The sequence below is a fragment of the Arachis ipaensis genome, chromosome B10 (assembly GCF_059453495.1).
Source record: "Arachis ipaensis isolate K30076 ecotype BB chromosome B10, ASM5945349v1, whole genome shotgun sequence".
NCBI lineage: Eukaryota > Viridiplantae > Streptophyta > Magnoliopsida > Fabales > Fabaceae > Arachis > Arachis ipaensis.
In genome coordinates this window covers 37,514,940-37,531,130 of record NC_142435.1, presented here as the reverse complement: position 1 = coordinate 37,531,130, position 16,191 = coordinate 37,514,940, and the positions used below count along the sequence as shown (strand labels likewise).

General features: G+C 37.5%; 1 non-coding gene across 1 annotated transcript; it reads left to right on the top strand.

Moving 5' to 3' along the window:
• The first annotated feature begins 1,191 nt into the window (after positions 1 to 1,191).
• LOC148579718 (small nucleolar RNA R71) lies at positions 1,192 to 1,295 on the top strand. Its single transcript, XR_015896443.1, has one exon. It is a non-coding gene; the product is annotated as a small nucleolar RNA R71 (small nucleolar RNA).
• Positions 1,296 to 16,191: the final 14,896 nt, after the last annotated feature.

Here is a 16,191-nt window from a genome sequence, read left to right as displayed (position 1 = left end):
ACTAGGAAGAGTGTTAGGAGGGGTCTCAGGGATTCTCTTGCTTAGCTGAACAACTTATACCTCCAGATTTCTGATGGAAGACCTAGCTTCTGTTATGAAACTGTGAGTGGTCTTAGAGATTTCAGAGACTATAGTTGCTAAGTCAGAAAGACTCTACTTAGAAGTCTCAATCTGTTGCTGAGAATATGGGAATTGTAATAGGCCAGACCACCCGCTAGCACGATATTGTCCGCTTTGGCACACAAGGCCTCACAGTTTTGCCTTTGACGATAGGGATGATAGCCGAAGCCTCCCACACTCACTCGTCAAAATGCGTCATGCTAGGGAGAGATATCCACACCCTTATAAGCCATGCTTCGTTCCCCTCCCCAACCGATGTGGGGCCTTACAATCTACCCCCTAACAGAGCCCAGTGCCCTTGCTGGCACATCGATCTGGACTCCGGCTCTGATACCATCTGTAACAGCCCAGACCACCCACTAGCACGATATTATCCGCTTTGGCATACAAGGCCTCACGGTTTTGCCTTTGACGATAGGGATGATAGTCGAAGCCCCCCACACTCACTCGTCAAAACGCATCATGCTAGGGAGAGGTATCCACACCCTTATAAGGCATGCTTCGTTCCCCTACCCAAGTGGTGTGGGACCTTATAGGAATGGTGGTCTGTTGTTGAACCTATTCTGGGTTCTTCCACCTTGATTATCGTTGAAACCTTGCTGAGGCTTCTGTTGATCCTTCCATGCGAGGTTAGGATTATTCCTCCATGAAGGGTTGTAGGTGTTTCCATATGGTTCTCCCATGTAATTCACCTCTTCAATCATGGGTTAATCTGGATCATAGGCATCTCCATCATAGGAGGTGTCTTGAGTGCTGCTAGCTGCAGCTTGCACTCCAGTCAAGTGCTGAAAGATCATATTGACCTACTGGGTTAAGATCTTGTTCTGAGCTAATATGGCATTCAGAGTGTCAACTTCCAAGACTCCTTTCTTCTGAGCTACCCCATTATTCACAGGGTTTCTCTCATAAGTGTACATGAATTAGTTATTTGCAACCATTTCCATGAGTTTCTGTGCCTCTTCAGGCATTTTCTTCAAGTGGGGTGATCCACCAGCAGAATGATCCAAAGAAATCTTGGATATCTCAGATAGACCATCATATAAAATACCTAGGATAGACCATTCTGAGAGCATGTCAAGAGGACACTTTCTGATCAGTTGCTTGTAGCTTTTCCAAGCTTCATAGAGGGATTCACCCTCTTTTTGTCTGAAGGTTTGAATTTTCACCCTGAGCTTGCTCATTTTAAGGTGGAAAGAACTTGGCCAAGAAAGCATTGACCAACTTTTCTCAAGAGTCTAGGCTTTCCTTAGGTTGAAAATCTAACCATATCCTAGCTCTGTCTCTAACAACAAAAGGGAAAAGCATAAGTCTACAGACCTCAGGATCCACTCCATTGGTCTCAATAGTGTCACAGATTTGCAAGAATTCAGATAAGAACTGATGTGGATCTTCCAGTGGAAGTCCATGGAATTTGCAATTCTGTTGCATTAGAGAGACTAACTGAGGCTTTAGCTCAAAGTTATTTTCTCTAATGGAAGGTATAGAGATACTTCTTCCATAGAAGTCAGAAATTGGTGCAATGAAGTCACCAAAAACCTTCTTTGCATCTCCTCCATTGTTCTATTCGGCTGCCACGCTTATATTTTTTGTTTCTTGTTCAAAAAGTGCTTTGAGATCTTTTCCAAAGTGTTGTGCTTTAACTTGTTGTAAATGCCTCCTTAGGGTCCTCTCAGGTTTAGGATCAGGATCAAAGAGAGTTTCTTTATCTCTATTCTTGCTCATAAACAAGAAAACAAGAAAGAAGAATAATGGGAGCTCTATGTTGAAGAATAGAGGACTCCCTGTGAGATGTGAAGAAGAAAGAAGAATGAGGATGGAGAGAAGAGAAGAAGAATTCGAATGAGAGGATAGAAGAATTCGAAAATTTAAAAGTAAAAAGAGAAACTAGAATTAAAATATTTTTGTTTTTATTTTATTTATTAATTAAATTAAAAATATTTGAAAACTTGAATGTGATTTTCAAAAAACAGGAGAGAGAAAGAGAAGAGAAGTTTTCGAAAATAGAAGAGAGAAGAATTAGTTAGGAAGTTTTGAAAATGAAGAAACAGAAAAAAAGTAACAAATTAAGAAAGATTTGAAAATAAGATAAGATAGAAGATTAGAAAAAGATTTTATTCTAAAAATTTTGAAATTTAAATTTTTAATTTTTAATTGGAAACAAGATAAGATAAAGATTTGAAAAAATTTGGGTTTTGAAAATATTTGATTTTGAAATTCAAATTTAAGATAAGATAAGATAAATATTTGAAATTTAATGAAAGATAACAAAAGATAAGATAAAGATTTGAAAAAGTTTTGAATTTTAAATTTAAAAGAAAGATAAGATAAGATAGAATCACAATTAAAAGAAAAGATTTTAAAAAGATAAGATTTGAAATTTGAAATTTGAAATTAAGATAAGATAAGATAATAATTTTGAAATTAAAATTTGAAATTTTTTTTGAAATTTTCGAAAATATTTTTAATAAAGATAGAAAAGATATTTTTTATTTATTTTTTGAATTAATGAAGAAAGAGAAAAACAACCAAAAGACACCAAACTTAAAATTTTTAGATCTAAGACTCTAAATTTTCGAAAACATAAAAAGAAAAATACCAAAAGACACCAAACTAAAAGTTTTTAGATTTAAGACTCTAAATTTTCGAAAACTTAAGAAGAAAAACACCAAAAGACACCAAACTTAAAATTTTTAAGATCAAAACAAGAACAACTTGAATACCAAGAAAGAACACTAAGAAATTTTTCAAAAATTCAAAGGAAACAAAGAACATACAACAGATACCAAACTCAAGAATTGACACTAGACTCAAACAAAAGACACTATTTTTGAAATTTTTTTTGAAAAGAAAGCAAGAAAGTTCGAAATTATAATAAAAACAAGAACAAAGACTCAAACAAAAAGATAAAGATCAAAAAGAAAAGAAAAGCAAAGATTTTTGAAAATTCTATTAAAAAGTACCTAATCTAAGCAATAAGATAATCCGGTAGTTTGTCAAATCTGAACAATTCTCGGCAACGACACCAAAAACTTGGTGCACGAATCTGGTTCCGCAGAATTTACACAGATAGACCGGCAAGTATACCGGGTCATCCAAGTAATACCTCAAGTGAGTGAGGGTCGATCCCATGGAGATTGTTGGTTTGAGCAAGCAGTGGATTCCTTGCATATCTTAGTTAGGCAGATAGAAATTATAGTTTGTCATAGAAAAAGTATAAAACAAATTAAATAAATAAAAGTTAGTAGATAGATGGGAATTCAATGATATGAGAATGGTTGAGGCTTTGGAGATGCTTTGTCTTTCTGGATTAAATTTTTTTACTATTGATAAACCCTAATTTTGCGGTTTATCTTGTGCTTAATTTAGGGGATTTTATCACCTTTTTCCACATTTATTCGATGAAATAGCATGGTTTTGTAATTCTCCCTTAATTTATACTTAAGTGTAAAAACTTGCTTTTTAAGCCTCAAAATTGGTAATTTTATTTCACCTTAATTCTATTCGATGCCTTGATGTGTTTGTTGAGTGATTTTAGGTTTATAAGGCAAGCATTGGATGGAAGAAGTGAAGAGAAAAGCATGCAAAGTGGAGAATTCATGAAGAAATGAGCATTTGAAGAATTGAGGGCCACGCGCACGCGTCATCCACACGTACGCATGCATTGAAGAGTTGCAAGCCACGTGCACGTGTCACCCACGCGTACGCGTGAGTAGGAGTTTTGGCAATCGACGCGCATGCGTCGCCCACGCACATGCGTGATACTCGGCACGTGACTCACTTAAAGTGAAATCGCTGGGGGCGATTTCTGAGCTGCCCAGGACCAAATCCAACTCGTTTCTGAGGGTACTTTATGTAGAATTCAAGCTTGGGCAAGGGGGAGCACTTAGTTGTAGGATAGCATCATGTAGTTTAGTTTCTAAAGAGAGAAACTCCTTCTTCTCTCTAGAATTAGGGTTCTTAGGCTTATTTTCATCATAGATCTAGGTTCAATTTATTGTTCTCATCTTGTTTTCTTTACATTTTCATGCTCCAGTAGTTTGATTTTCTTAGTTTCCATGTTAATTTCCCCTTTATGCCTCTTTTATGTTAATGAACTCATGTTAGATTTGGATCTTTTTCAATGCAATTGATGTTTGATGTTCTTTTATTGTTGATTTGAGTAGTTATTATTAATTCCTTGCAATTGGTAGTGGTAGAATTTATCTTTCCTTGCAATTCATTAAGTTTTTTTTTATGCCTTCCAAGTATTTGACAAAATGCTTGGTTAGTTGTTAGAGTAGCTTTTTGAGCATTCTTGGCTTGAAAAGAGGAATTAGGTAATCTTGAGTCATCAATATCCAACCTATGTTGGTGATCTAGAGTTGTTAGCTAGTATTGTTTCCATTGACTCTAATCTCTTACTAATTCAATTGGTGGGTTGATTAGGACTTTTGGATTGAGATTAGCTAGTCTTATTTGACTTTTTCTCAGTGTGAAGATAACATTATACCTTCTTCCATTATTGGAGATAACGAAATAAGATAAATTCTTGTTAACTATTGTTATTAATGACTAGGATAGAAAGCCTACATTCCTAATCCTTGCCATGAATGTCTCTCTTTATTAATTGCTTTCTTTAGTTGTTGCTTTATTTTACTTGCCATTTATTTTCTTGTCATTTCATCAGATCAAACCCCCTTGCATTTTCATAGCCAATAATTGACCACTTCATTGCAATTCCTTATGAGACGACCCGAGGATTCAATACTTCGGTTAACTTTTTATTGGGGTTTGTACTTGTGACAACTCAAATTTTTGATGTGAGAATTATTTGTTGGTTTGGAGCTATGCTTACAACGAAGTTCTTATTTCTATAAGAGAAGTTCTAGACCGACACAACAAATCCCTCTATATCAAAATGGCGCCATTGCCGGGGAATTGCAATGGTGCTATGTTATTGGCTATTGTATATATTGTGAATATGTTTGCCTTTTGCTTCTTTGTTAGTTGTTGCTAGTTGTAGGACTTTGTTTTCTTTATTTCTTGTTAGCTTTTGTTTTTATTTTCTCTTTCACTATGCATTCTCACTCTTTCGGCTATGAGTGTGGTTACAACTTTGTTGTAGGAAATGGAAGCTTTAATGAGGATTTGCATCAATGAGTTGGAGATCAAAGGTGGGAGGAGCCCCAAGCTTATGGACAACCTTCTTGGCAACAACCTCCTCTAGATTCTTATGGGTACAATCCAAATCCTAATGCATACCAATCTAATGTGTGTGATGACCCTTATTGCGATTGTCAACCACAACCACCACATACATATAGACCCACTCCTCAATATAGCCCTCTACCATACTCACAAGCCTCATACCACCATTCACCTCCATATGATCCTAACCTATATCCACCATACCAACCACCATATGAACCATATCTAGGGCCACCACCATTCCAACACTAATATTCCCATGAACCACAAATTCCATATACACCACCTCAAGACTTTCACTAATATGAACCACCTTCCAATTACAATACCCTTCCTCCAAACGATGAACCCTCTCTTCCTCGACCGCCTTCCAATGAAGCCCTCATGCTAGAACTAAGAGATCTCGAATCTCGTATCCTACGGCAACAAGAGGGGGCGAAAGAGGAGTTTAAGAAGCTAGAAGTCGTGTTTGCTACCGTGGTAGAAGCCGTTAGCAATATGTACTCATCCTACCTAAGCTTGCGCGATCAAGGCACTCCCATTGTTGAATGTGGAGAAGCAATCAAGGAGCTTAGTGAGGGAGTGAATTTGGAGCTTCAAGGTAAAGAAGAGGAGTTAAAGCAAGAAGTGCAACAAGAGGAGGAGATAGAGATTATTGAACAAGAAGAAGTAGTGGTTGGGGAGTTAGGATACGTTGAGTACATGGAAGAATCACGAGTTGAAGAGCCTTCTTCCACGGAGTTTGAAAGTGATGTTAAGGAGGAGAGTGATGTTAAGGAAGTGGATAAAGAGTTGAGAGAAATCGATCAAGAAGTGGATTCCATCATTAGTGATTTTTTGTCCACATTGATCAATCCCCTTGATGATCTTGTTGAGCCTTCTTCCATTGGACTAGAAAGCGATGTTGAGGAGGATGTGTAACCTCCAAGGCATATTTTGAGTGAAGAATTAGAAGAGGTGTTCCAAACAACAAGCCCTCCTTTCTATGATGATTCCGCATCAACATATGATCCTTTTGAGTTTGATGAATCTTTCCCCACTATGCTTGGAATTGATGATGAGGTAGATTTCACTCAACCTCCTATTCATGACTTGAGTGATGGGGAAGAGTTTGAAGAAATTGGTAAAGAAGAGCTTGAACTTGAGGAAGCTTGGCAAGAGGTAGAGCTTGAAGAATCGTGCCAAGTGGTGGAAGCCTCTAGAGGAGGATGGACGGGAGTGGAGCGTGTTTTGTCAAGACCGTTGGGAACTCCTCTACCTAGGTCGCCATCTAATTTTTCATTTGAGTGGGTAAAACTTCTAACTCTTAGCTTTCTTATCACACTTGAATATGGTATTCTTGAGACGGATGGCCAACTTAGGGAGCTTTGTGGAATTAAGCGCAGGAGGATGATGTTTAGTGGTTGGCGTTGTAAGTCTAGGCTCATCATGGTTGGAAGCTCAAAATTGAGGGGCATGGATTGGTGTATTACTTAATTGGATGGGTCTAGGAGGATTGCTTGGTGCGCTCATGAGAATTCGTCTTGCTTACCACCCGGAGGGAATTATCATGATCAACTTCATGACGGGTGTGAAAACAAAGTATGGGATCCCGGATTACTAGAGGTGGATCAACTTTGGGAGCCCATGGTTTGTGAAGAACTCCATCAAATCTTGGAGATATCAATTTTGAATGATGGAGCTTATGGAAAGTCCAAGCATTGGTGGATGTTCAAAGATGGATTCAAGCACAAACCACCTTGATGAGAGCTCCCCATAAGTCCAACTTAAGGACAATAAACAAAAGTTCTAGGTGGGACACCTACCATGGTAACATCTCTCCCTTTTTCTCTTTTGTAAATATTGGTAAAATAAGTTTAATTTCATGTTTTGTTTGGTTTCCTGAGTTTATTTGGGTGTCTAGTAGGTTAAATAAGGTTTTATGATGTTTTGATAGTTGTTTGGAGGCTTCGAATGCTTGGCTTGGTGCAAAAACATGGAAAAATTTTGAAAAACAGAGCACCATCCACGTGTACGCGTGCCCCACGCGTATGCGTGACGCCAGATTTTTCAACCATCCACGTGTACGCCTCCTCCACGCGTACGCGTGGATCCCAAAATTTCACCTCCCAGCCAAAAACCTGAGAGTTGTGCGTGAAGTGTGCCAGATTTGTGCCTCCACTCACGCGTATGTGTCACCCCGTGCGTACGCGTTGACTCGACAAATAACCCACCACGCGTACGTGTGACCCACGCGTACGCGTCGATCCCCTTTCACCTCACCACGCGCACGTGTCACTCCACGCGTACGCGTGGGTTGCCCTGCATCACCCATCTTCTTTTCCTCTCTTCTTTCCATTTTTTTCATTCTTCTTTCTTCTTTCCTTTTCTTTCCATTCTTCAACCATCACCCAATACTACCAAACACCATATAACACCAATTTTTTAGTTAGTTAGTTAGTTATTTAATTAATTTAGTTTTTGTTTAATTTTCTATTTTTCGTTACAGGTGTTGGATTATTAATCTTGTTTACTGTTTATTGCTGCCGATTACTAATGGGATGTTAGTTTAACATCGTTATTGTTGATACTCATTGTTGGATTCTTTTATTGAGGCCATACCTTGTTGCCTGGTTGTGAATTTTTTCATGCTTAACCCTTTTGAATACCAAGCACTTGTACATTGCCTTCAAGCATCTTAAGCCTTTTGAATTGCATGTTTTGGCCACCATGCATTCATCATCCATGTAGGCAATTGTACATTATCATTGCATTTTTTAGGAGATACTTGTTTATGATTGTCATTCAATTACATCACCTATTTCTTGCATTGAGATTGTGGAATTGCGAAATTGGATCGAAAGCTTACCTAGTGACATATTTTTGAGCTTTCTAAAGCTTTGTGGATCATGCTTACTTTGTGATTGATTTTCACGTCTATATTCTTTTTCCTAAGTTCCATAGCATCCATGTGCTCCACCTCTATGTCACTTAGGTGTTGCAATAACCTTAATATGTGTCATTGTTTGATGTGTGAGCTCTATATTTCAATCGGTTCATTAAGTTTCCTTGTACATCAATCAATGTCCATTCATTATCCAATTTCACAATTATGTGACTCTTGCTTGAATGCTTTTATGCTTCTTCACTACTTGTTTGTATCTTAACTTACAAGTCTTTTAAATTATTTCAAGCACACTAGAATGAGAGAAGTGCATACTTCTTTTGTATAATTATGACATAGCTTTTTATGCTAGTATGTGTGTTCTAAACCGCATGCAACTTAGAACTCACACACTTGTTTCATTAATGTCACACTAATTCACTCACTCCATTCTAGTGACTTATCTCATTCCAACAATTTACGCTTCCTTGTTTTTGTATTTTCTCATCTGATGGTGTTATTTTCTATTTTTCATGACTGATGCACCATAAGCAAAAATGGAAGTGGAAGAAAGAACACGCAGCACCGGTTGACCTACCAGCTGAAGGTGGCAACCTGGAATGTCGCAACACCCCTTGCTCATATTTGAGTGCACCGAGGATGGTGCAAACTTTTAAGTGTGGGGAGGTCGTCCGACCAGTCGGCGTTTTTGGGTGACAAGTTTCTAATTCCAATACTTTTGCATTTCATTTTTAGGCCCTTTTAGGATTTTTAGTGAATTTTCTTGTTTTGCATATATATAATAGGCTTAGTCAAATTAAAGAAATTTTTCAAGAATTTTATCTATAGGGCACTTTGATTGATTAAAAAAAATTTAGAACTTTCTTGAATTACATACATTGTGGAACATGATTTTTGAGCTAAGAACATAAGCTTGTGAGTTTTGAGCCTAATTGTGTGGTTACATCGCATGACCACTTATTTTTCATTCTTGTGTGCATTATTCTCTTTCTATTAATATAATCTTTGATTTGTTTGATTCTTTATGTCCATTATTTTATGTATGAATGCATTTATATGATTGAGGCCATTATTCAATAGCTCACTTACCCAAATAGCCTACCTTTTATCTTCCATTGTTAACCAACTTTGAGCCTACGCTAAACCCATTTATTCTTAATTTTGGCACATTACAAGCCTAAGAGAAAAATAATAAATGTTCCTTGTTTGGATCTTTGATTAGCTTAGGCTAGTGAGAGTGTTTATCATTTTATTTTGGGAGAGTGGGAAACATTGGGTAGAGATAAAAGTATATTTTGTGGTTTTGTTGAAAATCATGGGAATTTGGTACATACTCATGTATCAATTATGTTTAAACCATATGCATTGATGTTTTTGTATATATTTTAGTTTGAAAAAAAAAAGAGAAAAATAAAAAGAAAAAATATATATATAAAAGAAAAAAAAAAAATATATATATATAGAAAAAGAAAGAAAAAGAGAAGCAATAAAAAGGAGAAAAAATGCCCCAAAGTAAAGTTCAATAAAAAAAAAATCAATGCATATGTGTTGTAACACCCTAACTACCAAAGTTCACGCTTCCAGCTGCGCCACTCTGATAGTTCGGACATTACGACGACTTTTATACTATTTAATACTAAAATATGAGCCTGTTTAAAACTTTAAACCGCAACACCACTCCCGAAAACACTTTCTTTCAATAACGTACATCCATAGATACCATACAACTTACAAAAACTCATAAAGGGTGCATCCATATATATACATATACATATATAATATTACAAGCATTAACCAATACAATTCCTATCCTTCTTACAGTATATATCAAGATAAAGGCGAGGGTTCAATAAACCATAACTAAAACAATACAGAGTATCTCAACAACAACTACATAAACTCTTTGTAACTTCTGCGCCCATATCCTGAAAGGGGAAAAATGTAGGGGGCGTGAGAACATCATCCTCGAAAAGGGTTCTCAGTAGAGGGTTTTTGGGAATTACTGTAATAGGATACGTGAAGATAAACTGTACCAGTGACTAATAACCGTCTTATGCCTCTTTTCAAAAACAATGGTTTACAATAAAAGTAAAGTCGGAAATCTTTTCTGAAAGAGGAACCATTCAATTCTCAAAAACTCAAAAGCCTTTCAAAACAATTTATCTATGCTGAAACAAAATATCCTTTCATATTTTATTCCAAAATAGAAACACAAAACCGAAATCAATCCTCGGTTCATCTTATTCCAACCACGGCCCTAGGCCCAAACAATCCAACCATCAACCAATCACCACAGTCCAACAGAGTCCCAGTAGCAAACACAAATAGGAAGATGCAAGCACAAACAAACAGTTATTGCAAGTAGAACAATTAGCAATTAATCACATAGGCAAACCAAGTATAATATGCACACCCAAGCAATGTCACATAGATGCATATGATGCATTCCTGTCCCTAGTGGCTGATGATATCATCTGTCGGTTATAAAGCCAACTCGACAAGTCCTGGTAGCTAACCATTGGACTGTCCCTCTGTCGCGCATCCCCAACTCGAGTTATACTCATCATAATCTTGATCATAATCATGATCCATATCCATCACCCTCACTGGTGAATATTTACGGGGGCGAGCTCATCCAGGACTTTCACAGTGCCCGGCCACACTTACGACATAGGGTCAAAAGAGCTTCGAGTCTCAACCTGGAGCACATGGTGGCTAGCCACTGCTTCCTCCCAGGAAAACTCTCATCTCCGATAGTGGAAGTGCAACATTCGCATTTATAATGATTCAGCATATACATGCATTCAATCTCATCCAAGGATCAACATCCATCTCAGCCATCCGGCTCACGGTTCAGTCCAGAACCATCCAATATTCATATCATACATAGCCATTCCAGCTCACGGTTCAATCCCGAACCAAACAATATTCATAATCATGTACAGCCATTCCGGCCCATAATAAAACAACACTTCCACCATTCAAAATCATCAAATTCATAAAATCGGCATTTAAGCCATATATCACTTTTTCTCAAATTATTTCACTTTGAAATCAAGTTTCAGCTCTTTTCAGCCTTGGCTTTAAAGATCTCATTTTCTCAAATTATCTCAGGCTCATAAACCACTTTTACTCAAGGAAAATTCCCTTTTTAAAACAAGCCACTCTCGGCTTCCTCTTTCCAAAACTTCCAAAACCACGGAAAGTTAAAGATTCCTTTTGAAACATTCAAAATCACCCATCCAACAATGGGATTTTTGTAACAAAAGTTTCTCGGCAGAGTCCCAAGTCCTTAGGGGAGAATAGCATAACTCATTTCGCCAAATTTATTTAAAATCATTAAAACCTTGGCTTTCTGATTTGAGTAATAAAATAAGATCTAAGCCAAACCGAGTCACGTAATCATTTACTTCCTTCAAAGCCGTTTCCTTTACTTAGGCAAAACCAGCTTCAACCCCCATGACAAATTCTAAAGCGTTTCAACTGTTCAAAATATTTTGTCTTGCAAAAGTTCAGAATTCAAAGAGTACTTAAAAACCTTTCTCAAAACATTTCAAAATGAAACTTGTCAATAGACATTCAGGTTCTTTCAAAGTCATTGAAACTCCTCTAATTGAAACCCTTAAGAGAAATTCAAAGGCATTTCCCTTATCACATTTAAAACAGCTTTAAAACATAAGTTTCATCTAAATAACTTTCTCCTGAAAGAGATACAATGCCTTTCTTATGAAGCAAGAATAAATCACAATTTCCTCTTTAATAATTCATTTCAAAAGCATGAATCATCCTTTTCTTGATAATTCAAATAAAATAGTAGAAGTCTTTAACTGATCATTTTTCCAAACAACATTTTAATAAAGACTCGGATTTTATAGAAATTCCGGCAGCATCTCCCCTAAAACTTGGACTTTGCCACCCAGTTCGGGTCCCAACAAAACCATTCCACAATCCTTTTTAACAACCCAAAATCCAAAATCAGTTCAAGGCAAGCCAAATCCAACATTCATCTCAATTCCATATTTCAAGGAAACCGTCTCAAAAATCACATCGTTATCAGCTGAATAAACTCATTTCTAAAGCTTTAAAGAAACGGTTCAGCAACAGTCATTTATCAAACCAGATCATTAAGGCAAGTCAGGCTGAATTCAAGAGTGTATTCTATTTTTCACATTCTCAAGAAAATCCATTCAACTCAAATCGATTTCCAACGAATTAAACTCGATCTAAAAGCTTTAAAAGAATCAACTTCAAAAGCATTTCTTTTTACAAAGCCACACAACAGTCCAGTCAAACAAATACCCATAATCATACAAAACAACTAAACAATACATAGGACTGATACAATCACCAAATACACATCCTCACATCAGTACCCATATGTAATAATTCCAATAATAAACTACAGTTTTCAGAAAGCGCCCCTACCTCAAAATGCAATTCCATAACCCAACGTCTCAGAGTCCTTTCCGCTTCAACCCGAACTGACGGTGACCAAAACCTCAGCTCCCAGTCACGTTCGCAATAACCATAGCAACACTAATTGCAACATACAATAATCAGGACTCAACCCCATGTTATCAAAACTCATATTCATTAACCGAACACAATAGAATACTAACCCGAGGCTTTTCGAACATAAATACTTACTGAACTAGCGAAACGAAGTAGCTGCGATTTCGAACAGGCCCAGCAACAGTTCCGGCGGCGGCCAGAAGCTCCGGTGGATCAACTATAGAAACCACGTAGCATTAAAACCTTCTCGAAATCCAAAAAGGTAGAAACCTCAATTAAAACCCTTACCAGCAAACTTTTCTGGTGACGGTAGCAGGGTCTCAAGTGCAGAAGCTCAGCCCGGAGCTACGGCGGTGATCCCGGGAGTCACAGAACCATCCCCGGCGGTCAGAATCACAGAGATGTGGCTCCCTTCTCTAGCAGCAACACCTGCGGCAGCAAGAGCGGCGGTGGCTGGTGCAGATCTCCCCTCTCTGCTCCCGTGCTTTCTCTCCCTCTTACTCTGTGTGGCTGGATAGCCTTCTCGACGACACGGTGGCGGCGACTCCACACGCGGCGGTAGCAGTGTCGACTTCGCCCCCTCCATGCGCCTCAACCTCCCGTCAGTCTCTCTTTCTATCCGATGGCGGATTGGCGGCTCTATGGTGACGGCATGGCAGGATGCGATGGCAAATGAGCGCGGCGGTGCATCCACACGCGACTGCGACACTGGCGGCGCTAGCATTCCCCTGGCGACGACGAAGGCAGCATGGGCCATAGTGGCTGCGCGACGCAACAAGGTTGAGCTCCTCTGGTTCGGTGACAGAGGTGCGGCTCAGGCTCCAGGGACAGGATGGCAATGGCGGCGACGGCACGGCTCAGCAACCACATGGTGACGGCGCGAACAGATCCTTCTTCTCCCTTCGGCTAGCGACGGCGGCGACGGTGGCAGTGGCACCCACCGCACCGCCTCTCTCTCCTCCCCCCTCTCCTTCCTTCCCGTTTCTCTTCTCCCACCTTCTGTTTCTCCTTTCTTTCTTTCATTGAAAGGAAACGCTGCTACTGAGTTAGGAAAAAGGGGATTTCGACTACAGCTGGGGCATGGGGAAGCAATGGGTTACCGGGTAGGGTTTTCAGAGTTAGGGTCTTTTGAGAAAAATTAGGGTTAGAGGCATTTTAGTAATTTCAGATGAAATTGGGAATAATATAGTAATTGAAACCCAAATTAAATCCAACACTAATTGTATATAGAAAAATACTATTTGCTCATCAATCTTACAAATTATTTTTCATAAAATGCCCAAATCAAAATAATTAGAAATAATATAATTAAACCCTTTATTTTCTAAAGTAACAATATTAATATTTAGAATATTAATTATTTAATCCGAGTCATATAAAAATCCTTATTATTTCACAACTACCAACTTTATAATATAATTATAGAAAATAATCCAATAATCATCAAATTGGATAATAATCATAACTTATCTCAAATTCAATAAATCAAAACTTGCTTTAATTTTCTTTAATAAAGAAATTTTTGAAATTAAAGCTACAGAAACACTGAATTTGAATTTAGCTAATGATAGCCCTTTTTCAAAGGTTTTGGATCTTACATTCTACCCACCTTATAAAAATTTTCGCCCTCGAAAATTGATACAAAACGAAAGAAATTTCATAATAGTTCACCCTTGAACACATTTAAGGAAGAAGTAAAAACATCTCATCATATAAACATATATACGATTTTCAAATACTTTGATTGTCATACGCATAAGGATGCAAAGGTAGGAGTGAAATTGCAAGGCAAACGTTACAATGTAGGCTCAATGCAAAAGATGACATGGGTCAAACATGGATAGTAAGGCAAGGCATTGAAGGCTATAAAACATGATGGGGTTAAAACGACGTGCTTAACATCCGCACACTATTCTCATATCAACCTCGAAGTTTCAACTTTCCAACTCCATAAAGCAGTTTACAATCCCCATATTCGATCATAAGCCTGACGACCACAAACCCGTTCGGAAGGAATAAAACACCCACAACTCATAATTTTGCACACCTACCGCTTCAACTTCCGTATACACGTATCACGTCTTAAAGAACTAACGCATCGCATTACTACGTCTACAGGTCGCACGTGATATCAAACCATTCTCGAGTCTACTCAGAAGGATACAAGATTTAGAAAGGAGAGTCAAATGTCAAGGATAATACTCATAGATTTGAAAGAATGTATCCAATTCCAAATAAATATGGATGCTCAAGCAATGAAGTTTGCTAGATACAATTCAATTGACAACTTCAAGGATAACCCTTGAATCAAAGAAATCCAATAGGATCAATAAAAAGAAAACCAGCGCATCAGTTTGAAACAAACTCAAACTGAGTCGAGGAAGCATGAGGTTTACAGAAGAGAATATTTCAAACCCAAGACAAAGCTCACAGATCTCAAGAGCACGATTAAAAATACTTCCGAATATATTGTTCGTAAAAGAATAAAAAATTTGCGGAAAAATTACTTCGCAGTTTAGAAGGAAGTCAAGTAATAAACATTCTTCAAGAGAGTTACAAAAGCATAAACGTGATTTTACTGTAATATAACTCCATGTTGAAGAAAATCATGTAGAATTTTAAAAACAAACTGTACACAGGTTTGGCTAAGAGCAAAAATATTTCCTCAACTATTTTAGAAAGATAGTTAGGTGCACAATCTTAACCAAAAGTAGTTCAGAAGACTCGGAAGAAAAATTAAATGCTTGTTCAAAAACTCTCAAAGTCCATATTCAAACAAGCGTGTATAAAAATCTTAGCAAGGTCGAAAGAGAAAGTTAAGCTCTATTTGGAAAAGAAAATCCGAGGTAAAAGTTTGCTTGTAAATTGGTAAAGGAAACAAGTGGTGCGTTACAAACGAACCGGTTTCCACTAAACAAGGAACTTTTCAAAACCTCATTTAAAATAGCTCATGCCAACTTTAAGAACAATTTTGTCAAAATCGAATAATGGCTTCACTCTCAATCAAGTAACAGGGGATAGATTCAGTTTAGAATTTCTTCAAAGAGAATTCAAAACTTCTTTAAAAGTTCAAAACAAGACTCCAAAGTGTTCTTGAAATCACCATCTCAGAAGAACATTCAAGAAGTTTAAGATGTACTAAAAAGGAGTCAAGCCTTGCAAGAAAGGATCTTAAACCAAAATAGTTCAAACAAGATCCACTAGGCATGACATCAAATAAGCTTTCAATTGATCCAAAAGAATACAAAAGTTATAGAAAAAGACAACTCAATCATTAGTAATCTCTCAAGGATAAGTCTTTGACTAAAAACTCTGGTAGAGACAATGAGAGGATAAATGATGCACTATTTTGAAATGAATCAAACTTACTCATATAAGAATGAGATTCACAAAAGGAAAAACTAAGATCAATGGCAATATTCACAAGATGTAAAAGATCAGTTAAAAACAAGGTCAAGCATGACATTCATGGAGATGGAAGGCTTAAG